Source organism: Nannospalax galili, unplaced genomic scaffold (genome assembly GCF_000622305.1).
Source record: "Nannospalax galili isolate Female #2095 unplaced genomic scaffold, S.galili_v1.0 scaffold118, whole genome shotgun sequence".
Taxonomy (NCBI): Eukaryota; Metazoa; Chordata; class Mammalia; order Rodentia; family Spalacidae; genus Nannospalax; species Nannospalax galili.
In genome coordinates this window covers 1,095,314-1,106,761 of record NW_008340856.1, presented here as the reverse complement: position 1 = coordinate 1,106,761, position 11,448 = coordinate 1,095,314, and positions in this window count along the sequence as shown.

The window sequence follows — 11,448 nt, the reverse complement described above, 5'->3', positions numbered from 1 at the left end:
CATGTAACTGTAGGAACCAGGAAAATGGAAGAGAAGCAGGGAGGTAAAGGGAAAGAAGGAACCTGAGAGAGAAGAACAGTAGGAGACAGGTGTTACTAAGGGAGATGTGTAAAAGGGGGGGGGTAGCTGAATGAGATGGGGAGGAGGAGGGCTATACAAAGAACCATGGGAATAAAGGGGAAGAAGGAGCTCAAGAGAGGTGGGACCACAGCAGACAGAAATTATCAAGGGAGAAATGGGGAAAACAGGGACACTTTAAATGGGGAGGGCAGGGAGGGAGGATAAGACAGGGAGAGAGAAGAGAGATAGTGCATAGCTAGTATAAAAAAACAGAGGGAATTATAATAGTGCAGTTTGCTATATTTCCTTGGTCCAACACACTAGAGGACATCAGTTCTGTTCAAGGCCTGAAACCACGAGGATGCTGATGCTGCCCTGGCTGAAACTCTCTCTCTCTAGTGAACTCTCATATACTTCAGATTGATTGATAGCTCTAGGAGCTTCCATTTACTTATGCGGATCTTTTCATTTCCTTTCTACAAAGCAGGAATAAATCAATATTCTTATCAAGTTCTCCAATGGTTTTTAGTATGTGTGTTACAGCGGTTTGTAACAACTATTTTTTGTTTTGTAACCATAATTCTTTTTTTTTTTCTGTCTTTTTGAGAATGGGTCTCCCTGTAACCCCTGCTGGCCTGGAATTTGATATGTAGACCAGGCTGGCCTTGAACTCACAGAGATCCATTTGTCCTACTTCTGAGTGCTGGGATTAAAGGCATGCACCACCATACCAGGCTTTGTAAGCATAATCCTAATAGTTGTTTTAACTTTAAGCCAAGCATGAATGTACTCAGGGCTCACTCTGAGTGCCACCTGCTTCTTCCTTCATCTGTTTAGTAGTCTTTGCCTGTTAGTATTTTCTTCAACGTGACCGATTATTTTTTTAATTTCATAAACGATCCCAATCTTTCTATATACAGTGTATACAAAGAAGGATCAAATAAATTTCTGGGATATTTAAAAAAAGTTTCATGGTTTATATTTGGATGAATATGAAGATTGTAGGCTGTTTTCTTCTTTGGGGCATCATGGGAGTTTAGGAAAAAACAAGAGCATTTGATTGTGTTCTCTAAGTATTACTGCGCTAAAGTTTCAAACCAGGAAGATTTTTTAATAGATTTTAAAAGTCTTTCTGCTAGGTAATATTAATAGGCTCTGCTGCTTCTGGTCAATCTGTTCTTTCAACAACTCATTCAGTACATGTTTTTAAGGACTTCTAGGTGTCAGGAATTATTTAAGCATTGGAGACATGGGGAAAAATTAAAAGGACAAAGATCCCTGTCCTCATTTGCTACAGTTTGGATCTGTAATAGACATTAAGGGCTTGTATGTTAAAAATGCTATTGGGACATTGGGAAACTATGGAAACTTTAAGAGGCGGAGCCTAGGGAGAGGAAGTTAGGGAGAGAGAGAGGAAACGGTGGAAACTTTAAGAGGAAGAGCCTAGGGAGAGGAAGTTAGGTCATTGTTGCTGCGCCCTTAAAGAAGATAGTGTGACCCTATTCCAGAAATTCCTATCCTTCTCTTTTGCTTTCCAGTCATCACAATATGAACAGCTTGTTCCAGCGAGTGCTCCCTGCCATGATGTACTACATCATGACATCATGATGTGCCATCTGACCACAAACCTAAAGCCAAGGGGCCAAGTGACAGTGGCTGGAACCTCTGGAACTACAGCCAAAACAAACTTCTCCTTTTTATACGCTGGCTATTCAGGTGGTTTTCTCTGTGGCGGAAGGCTGACTAATACATCTTGCCTCACTGAATGTACATTCTGGCGAAAAACAGAAAAAAACCTATATCTGCTCTTGAGAACACAGTATGTTATTTCAATCCATAACATCAGTGTTTTTTGGTTTAGGAAAGTTTCCTTATTTTATATAATCGGATTCCAGTTAGACACATGTTGGGTCTCTTTTCTCTTTGCCCTGCACTCGTTCTTTCTTCTCTCATCTTTTATTTATATACATTTTATGTTTTATTATGTTTTGCGAATAAGTGTTTTGCCTGCATGTATGTAAGTGCACCCGTGTAGTGCAGTGCCGACAGAAGTCAACAGAAGATGTCACATCCCCTGTCAATGACCCCTAGCTGGAGACAGCTGCTGCCTGCCATATGAGTGCTGGGAACCTAACCTGGGTCCTCTGGAAAGCAGCCAGTGCTCTAATCACTGAGCCCTCTCTTCAGACCCGTCTCTCATCTTTTAAAATGCATTGGTATTCTCTGTGTTGCCATTTTCTGCAGTCCACCATCCACGGTCTTCACTGGATTGTCATTAGTGCTTTATTCCTTCATTGGATCCTTCACTTCTGTGATGGTTTGATTTTTATCTCTCACTTATCCCCTGAACCCGGGCAACTTATATTTCTCCTTTTTCCTTTTTACATATATTTTTTCTGGTGTACTTGTAAGTTTTTATTTGAATTATTTTTTATGATAGGTTTTCATTATATTATTGAATTAATTAGAAAATCCTTGGCAACCATTTTTTTTCCTATCCAAGACCAAGTCTTTCTCAAATGTAGGCAAGATATCTCTTTCAGGCTTATGGGGAAGCTCTGAACAACTCAGAAGTGTGTGAGTGTGTGTGTGTCGATGTGGTGGTTTGGTCTTTCCTATGCCAACCATGGACTGCAGAGCACTAATCTCTTACAGACACCCCCTCATTCTGTGGCTTTGCCTTCTGTCTGTGCCTTCTTGCAATCAGCACAAGTCTCTCTGCTACGTTCTTGTACTATGTGGGGCTCAGAAAAGTTCTTTGCTTGCAGTCAAGATGTGTGTGTGTGTGTGTGTGTGTGTGTGTGTGTGTGTGACATGTTAATACTGCATTGTGTTATCTACTACAGGAATATATATTCACTCATTTCATTACACTATAATGACTTGATAGTTTTGCCTCCTGAATGCCGAGAACAATTCTGGCATGGTAGGTGTCCACTACAGGTCTGAATGAATCAATGAGAGACAGAGGCTTCCATATCATAATCAAAATTAAAATAGCGTGTAGGATGGAAAGGGGAGGACGAGTCAGCCAAGGCTGACTTCTGTCAGCTTTACATACAGCTTGGCCCAGGATGGGTGGGCATTGTACCTTCACTCAGGGGGCCCTAAGGTGATGCCCTGCTGGGGAGACTGCAAGGAAATAACTCTCTACCCAACACGATGACATATACCAGCCTCAGCCTCAGCCGTCTCATCTGATTTCTGGTGTTGGTTGAGGCTAGAGTCTAGGTGAGGGTCTGCAGGCATCATCTCTCAACTGGACCTGGTTGCTCAAGAGAGAAAGCACGTGGACTCAGAGACGGACTGTAGTGAGGCCACAATTCCGGCTGTGATCTTGAACAAGCTAACTGCCCACTCTGTGTGAAAATAATAGTCCCTCACCTAAGACAGTATGAGGATTGAATGAGCTGTCTCTTGTAACATTTGGGGATGTGAATGGCCTTTATACATATGTTATATAATGAGATGCCCTCATGAAAATTCACATATGCCACTTTATGTACAGTCAACACAGGTCTTCCAAGCTCATCTCTTCATTTCTTTGATACGTGCTGATACTTCCGGACTGGCAAGTAGAGGACAAGAACTGGTAGGCAGTACTGGTCCTCACCCCCGGGCAGGATGATCAGAGGAAGTGCCATTGTACACAGCTGGAAACAGTGCTGTGAGAAAAGGGGCAGTGAGAAAAGGGTGGCAGGAAGCTCTCCCCAGTAGAGGCGGCACTTGAGCCAAGTTTTGAAGGCTAAGAAGGCTAAGAAGGCATGAAGAACAGCATCCAACTGTAGAAAGTTGGATCAAAGACCTCAAGGATGCACTAGGAGCTGTTTTTAATGGTTTCTTTTGTTTCTTTAAAATATTTTATTATTTTTATTTTATGTATCTGAGTGTATTGCCTGTATGTAAGTACACCTGGGTCAGGGAATGCCCACTAGAGGGCAGAAGAGGACACCGGATTCCCCTGGAACTGGAGTTACAGACAGTTGTTAGCTGCCATGTAGGTATTGGGAATCAAACCCAGGTCCTCTGCAAAACCCGCCAGTGAGTGCTGCTGAGCTGTCTCTCCAACCTGTTTTGTTTTTTGAGACACAGTCTCACTATATAGCCCTAGTGGGCCTAGAACTTGCTATGTAGACTAGTCTGGCCTTGAACTCACAGAGACTCTCAAGTTTTAGGATTAAAAGTATGTGTCACCATACCCGTTTTATTTTTTGGTCTTTTTCAGACAGGTTCTCTTTGTAGCCCCAGCTGGCCTGGAACAGCTACGTAGACCAGGCTGGCCTCAAATTCACAGAGATCTGCCTGCCTCTGCCTCCCAAGTGCAAGGGCTAAAGACATGTACCATCATGTCTGGCCATACCCATTTTTTAAAAAAAACTTGCATTGTATGTTTAAAGCAAGAGGCCAAAGGGTAGAGGGAACAGATAGGGGTTACATCATTGGACAAAGTCTTCTCAGACCACCCTTGGCAATGCTGTGAAAGCAACAGTTCAGCAGAGAGGGAGGTTAGGGCATCCTTGTAGGAGGGCAGTACATGAGCAAACATACAAAGTATGAGAAAGCATGACTCCAAGAACCCACCATCCAGGACCTCTCAAGAACACTTAGGGCACAGGCGCCAGTGGGAAAATGGACCTTGAGACTGGCCACAAACCTAGGTGGAGGGACCACAAGCCATGTGAACTCTCAGACTTCAAAGCTGGGCATGGCTGTGCATACCCGTAGTCCAGCATTCAGGAGGATCAGGAATTGAAGGCCAGCCTCAGTTACAAAGCAACTTTGACACCAGCTTGTGCTACATGAGACTCCACCCCAAAAAGCCAAAAGTAAAGCAACAAACAAAACTCCTCAAAGATTCTAAAGCTTGTTCCACCCACCTACTCCTCCTCCTCCTGAGAACACTGGCCCTTCTTATTCCTGGATTCCACTTCCCTGCTGGTCATGGCTGATGGCATCTGGAGTCTGAATGAGTGGGTAGTGGATGCAGATCTTTAATCAAAGGTGGATACTGGGGCGAAGGTTACTATCTGGGCATATATTGGAGCAGACTGGAGAGAAGGCAATAAGCAGAGAGGGAGCAAAAGAGTACGGGGGAGGCGATGTCCAGTAGGATGTAGTCAGAGCCCACTTGCACCTGGCTTCCTTCCTTCCCATGAGTTCAAAAGACCCTTGAGCCTTTGAAATCTATCTTCTGTTACTTAGGCTGGCTCATACAGTTTTTTTTTCCCATTTCTGATCCCACCAAGTATATTGTACAAGCTGCTGCTTTTGGCTTCATGGCTCTTGCTTTTCCTGTCTTCCGCCACGCCCAGCTTGGTGCCTTGCACACCACTGACTGATGTTGTATACATAAATGCTGATAAAAGTTTGAATGGATTTTCAATTTGTCTTATGACAGTTTGTATGACTCACATCAAATAATATGGTTCTAAAAGTGGAAGAGGAGTTTTGGTGGAATGAAAGTGTAGGGTTAAGGAAACTTGAATCAATTCCTGGGAAAATTCTATGAAGTATTCCATCTAATTTGAAACAGTTCAGCTACCAAAGTGTGTATAATAAGCACTTCATTTAGAGGGATGACTTGTGAGAGTCTAGGCTCATTCCCAAATTCTTTTGTGATGTGCTCGGGAGCCTTTCCTTTCTTTTTTGCTTCTTTCCCGGTCTTTGTTTACGTTTTAAGTGAAGGAAGGAAAGTTTAGTGAGACAGGGCTGTTTTATGGGGCCTGTGAAGGAACTCTGACCTACTCTTCCAGCTCCAAGGATGATTCCAGATACTGTGCCATATAAATTTTTTAGATACAATGGAAGTTTCTTACCTGTGGATAAAGTGGACTCTTAATTAAGATAGCCCTTCCTCGTGGAAGATAAACTTGCAGAGTTCACTGACACAATCTTTAGTACTCAGATTTCCCTAGGTCTCTCCAGCTTGTGAGAACAGAGTCACATTAACAGCTGCGAACTAAATTTCACTGGCTCATTCAGACTTGAGCCATCTGAAAATACCTCTGTTCTTGGATAGGGTCCTGGAGGGTACAGGAAAGACACAGTGAGGGAGTCCCTGAGGTGCCTCATACAAGTTCATAAGCAAATTCAGGGATCCCAGACTTGTGTCTGCTCAATAAACCCTCTAGCCAGGTCCTTCATGGCAGCAATATCTTGTTATGACTTTGATGTTTAGCTCTTGCTGTAAAGCAAATGCCTCCCTCTAATCCTTAGCAGCTTAAAACAGCAACGGATTATTTAACTTGTGCTGCTATTGATTAGTTATTTGGGGGTGAACCTAGTTGGATCCCCTCATACATCAGTGGTCAACTATGGGCTGATATATTTGCATATGTATATGTGTGTATGTGTTTGTGTACTATGTGTGTGTGTGTGTGTGTGTGTGTGTGTGTACCTGTTCATTTTGTTGGAGGATGTACTTGCCAATATTATTAGTTTGAGTGTTTTATCAAGTATTTGAGAGTTTAGTTATTAAAGTTCCTTTTAGAAAATGTTTTAACTTCCCAGACTGGTTTCTATCTCTAGAAGTTCAATTTGGTGTTTCACATTTTCTGTAGGGCACAGGTGAAGGTACCCTGGGGCTGTAGAAGAGTAACAGAAAAATGATAGAAAACCTCTTGGTGCCTGGAAATGGAATGGTCAAATGTCAAGGCCTGGGTGCTTGCAAAGCAGGCACTAGGGTTTGAATGAGATATGTCCCCACAGGCTCATGTTCTGAACTTTTGGTTCCTGCCTGCTGGTGCTATTTTGAGGAGACTCTGAGGTGGGGCCTAGCTGCCAACAGTAGGCTAGGACTCTGTCTGTTCTTCTATCTGCTTCCTGTTGGCATAAGCTAAAGACTTTCCTCTGCTACATGCTCCTGCTGCCATGATTTCATTCCTAGACCTAACCTGAAACCAGGACCATTAAAATAAATCATTCCTCCCTTAAGTCATCTGTGTCAGTTATTTTGGTCATAGTAATGGAAAGTAAATGATAGAGCAAGGCTACCCCCCTTCCGATGTACCTGTTTACCCCCCTTCCGATGTACCTGTTTACCCCCTTCTGATGTACCTGTTTACCCTCCTTCCGATGTACCTGTTTACCCCCCTTCCGATGTGCCTGTTTACCCCCCTTCTGATGTACCTGTTTACCCCCCTTCCGATGTACCTGTTTACCCCCCTTCCGATGTACCTGTTTACCCCCCTTCTGATGTACCTGTTTGTTTACCCCCCTTCCGATGTACCTGTTTACCCTTCCACTTTTGGTCTGGGTGGCCTCAGCCTCAAACCTCCAATCTCTGGAACCATGAGACAAAGCAAACCATTTTTTCTTTACAAATTATCTAGACTTAGGTACTCTCTTATAGTAAACAGGAACTGGGGTAAGACGCCAACTCAGGGACTGGGGAGATGGTTCAGTAAGTGAGGACTGGCTGTGTAAGCTTAAAGACCTGAGTTCAGATCCCCAGCATACTTATAACTATAGCACTGGATGGTAGGGGGCAAAAACAGGCAGATTCCTTGAAGACAGAATGCTGAGGGATTGGAAGCACCTATCCCTGAAGGTTTTACTGATACTTGCTGTTGATGTCTATAGCTCTGGAACTTGTGGTCCAGATACCCCATGCCCCTTTAGGACTTGGCACACTAACTTGCACTTGGCTATCACCAAGGTGCCACTATGTCTTCCTGCCAGCCTCTGACCAGCCTTTTAGAGCCCACTTGCCCTTTTCTGTGTGAGGTCTTAAAGCAGATGACCATGTGTTCTGTGTTATGTCTCCTAGCCTTCTACGAATGATGATTTGTCCTGAAGTGTGATAGGGAACCTCAGCCCCTCACTGGGGCCTCCAGTTGGGTAAAACCAGATCTCCGCCTATACCACAGGGCAGAATTTCAGAATGAGTCAGAGAAAGCAAAGTTAGGGAGTTTATTAAGTACAGATAAAGGAGGAAACCTGATAGAATGTATGAACTGCAGAAGAGCCACAAACCTCATTAGGGAAAGCCATAAATCCCTTAAAGTGTCTAACTGGCCCTAAATTGGCAGCCTGGCCTTGCTCAAGCTGGGCTCTGCTCACCCCTTATCAGTTGGTCACTCCCAAGCCTGAGAGAAAATGTTTGTGGAGCCCACCTGTCTCCTCTAAGGCCATAGATAACACTCCTGCCAGTTTCTAGGGAAATAATCTTGAGGAGACCCTCCATCACTCCAAGGACACCAAGCCCCAGCACTAACTCAACTCCTTTGTCTAGTTGTCGATGCTTGGTTCCCGCGGACAGTCTCCACCTCTCACTTATCTTCTTTGAATGAAGGAAGATATATTCCTTGCCTGTTGCAGGTCTGACTCTGATTTCTAGTCTCCTACTCCTCTATCTTTCATTTTATTTTCCAAAAATCTAACAAAACCCACTTCAAATTTAGTGCAGGTGTTTAGAGAGAAGACTGCCCTTGGGTATGCCATGATGGTTGCTTGTGTGGCTTTTTAGGCAAATGATGCAGTTTTTAAAAAAGGTTTAAAGATTGAACAAAGCTTAAAAATCAAGTAAAATAATATAAGCTGGTTTACTTACTTCCTTTATCTTAAAGAATATCCTTTAAATGAAATTATAAGGTGGTTTTATGAGATATGTTGTTTAGATTTAGGGATGAGAGAATAGTGCTAATTATGATAAAACTCAAACATTCTTGCCCTAAGTAAGAATAGTTTTTTTTTGTTTTCTTTTTTTTTTTGTCTTTTTGAGACATGGTCTCCCTATAGCCCCAGCTGGCCTGGAACTCACTACGTAGACCAGGCTGGCTTTGAACTCACAGAGATCCGCCTGTCTCTGCCTCCCAAGTGCTGGGATTAAAGGAATGCACCACCACGTCTGGTTGAGAATAGTTTTTATTTAAGTTACTATTTATTTTATTTTATTGCTATTTATTATTTTATCTATATCTTCACTTAAAAAATTATATTGAAAAGCTTTTACAGGTTGGAGAATTTGGAAGGGGAAATGAAAGCCAAACTCACATTTGAGCTGGAGTTGTGGGTCTCTCCACAGCAGCAGTGAGAAATTTCAGTATTGTCGAAGGTTACTAATAGTTTTGTCAGTAAGTAATACTAAAAAATTATAGTAGACTTAGAATCAGGAATTTACACTTTAAAATACAATTACACATTATTAGTCTGAAAGTTAGATCAAGTATTTGAGAGTTTAAAGTTCCTTTTAGAAAATGTTTTAACTTCCCAGACTGGTTTCTATCTCTAGAAGTTCAGTTTGGTGTTTTACATTTTCTGTAGGGCACAGGTGAAGGTACACTGGGGCTGTAGAAGAGTAACAGAAAAATGATAGAAAACCTCTTGGTGCCTGGAAATGGAATGGTCCAATCTCAAGGCCTGGGTGCCCAGGACCATGTGTGGTACCAAGACCACAGCTGGCCTTCAAGGGAGTGGGGAGGTCCATTCTAGAGAATCAGTCCTCCCAGGACTAGAATCTGAAAATGACAGAACACCCCCCCCCAGACTAAGCCCAACACAGAGACAAAGCCACTGCCTCGTACCTGGGACCTCAGGGAAGGGGTCTGCGGGGAAGGCAGCCACTCGGACAAGGCTGAAACTACGGTCAAACATCAGGATGTCCTCCATCTTCTCCTCCAATTTGTCCCATTATCAACCCGCCACTGGAAGAATGTGGAACCTTGGCTCACGGGAGGGACCACAGCTCCCCAGGTACATGGGAGGGGACCACAGTTCCAGCTCACAGGAGACCACAGCCTCAGTTCACAGGAGAAGCCCACAACTCTGCTTCACAGGGGTTACAGTCCCAGTTTACAGGTTCATGACTGAGGACAGCAACTCCAGGTTTGTGGGAGCGAGCCACAGTTTAAGCTGACATGAGGGGACCACAGCTCCAGGTCACAGGAGGGGACCATAACTCCACGTTCACATGAGGAGACCACAGGAAGGTACTACAGCTCTGGTTCATGGAAGGGGACCACAGTTCAGACTCATGGGGGACAGCCACAGCCCTAGGCTCATGGGAGGGGACTACAGTTCTAGACTCACAGGAGGAGTCATAATTTTAAATACACTGGTTCCTACTGTTTTCCTGTCTCCATTGCACTGTCCACATGACTATGTGTTAAGAAAGAGTATCTTGGATTCCATGCAGCAAACAGAGGCAACAGTCATTTGCTGGCTTGAGCTTCTTGCTAGAGGGACATCAATACTGGAGAAAACCGCTTTTTGCTTTTGCTCAAGGAGACAGATGCTTGAATGTCCTCTTCTTCACGGTCAAGGATCTTTGGCTTTTTTGGTGTCTGCTGTTTTCACATCTTTCTCTGAGGCCAGAGGGAGTCAGTGATGAGACATCTTACTGGAGTCACATTTTGCTGAGAGCTGCCGCCACCATCATCATTATAGTGTCTGTGGCCACACAGTGACCATCTTGGTTCCTCAGTTATTTCTTTCTTACTTGCCAAGTCTTTTCTTGCCTATGCCTGGTGACTGGTCCTTGTCCTCTTTGGGGTTGGTAACCTGGGTGATGAAGTCCTGTTATTACTGCTAGGCTCAAGTGACTGCTGCCTCATCCTGTTTATTTTTATTTTATGTGTAAGAGTATTTTGCTTGTGTGTATGTTGCTGTATGCAGTGTCCACTGAGGACAGAAGAAGGCATAGGATCCCCTGGAACTGGAGTTAGTGATAGTTATTAGCTGCCGTGTGGGTGCTGGGAACCAAACCTAGGTACTATGCAAAAGCAGCCAGTGCTTTTAACCACTGAGTCATCTCTTAAACCCCATAGTTTGTTTCTGTTTTTTGTTTTGACACATGGTCTCCCTATAGCCCCAGCTTGCCTGGAACTTGCTATGTAGATCAGGCTGGCCTTGATCTCACACAGATCCATCTGCCTCTGTTTCCCAAGTCCTGGGATTAAAGGCATGTGCCACCACACCTGCCTAGTTTGTTGTTTTTAGCATCCTCATTTGAAATGTCTTTAGGAAGACAAGCACTCTCTATTGAAATTTTGATTCTATTAGTTTCTGACTCCCAATCAGATTCCAAAGTAACGGGCCTCTTTCACTTCCTGTGTCCTCTCAATTTTTCTCCATTTTTCTGTCCTGCCTTAGTCCCATCATGGGGGACAACAGCAACAGCTTCTGGTTTTCTGTTTCAGCTGCTTCTTTGAGGCCAAAGAAATTCACACAATTAAGAAAGTATGGGGAAGTAAGACCTCAGATGGTCAGGGAGTATCCCAACTTCAGAGTGAATAGTTCACAGGTATGTTTGCCTACTTCCTCAGAGGATACCCTGAGCACTCAGGCCCCAGTTGCCTACAACAGTAACCTGTCTACTCACGCACCCTGTCAGCTTCTCCTTCTCCCTGCCTAACCACCACTATCCTTCTGTCGTTTCTGCTTTCTGAG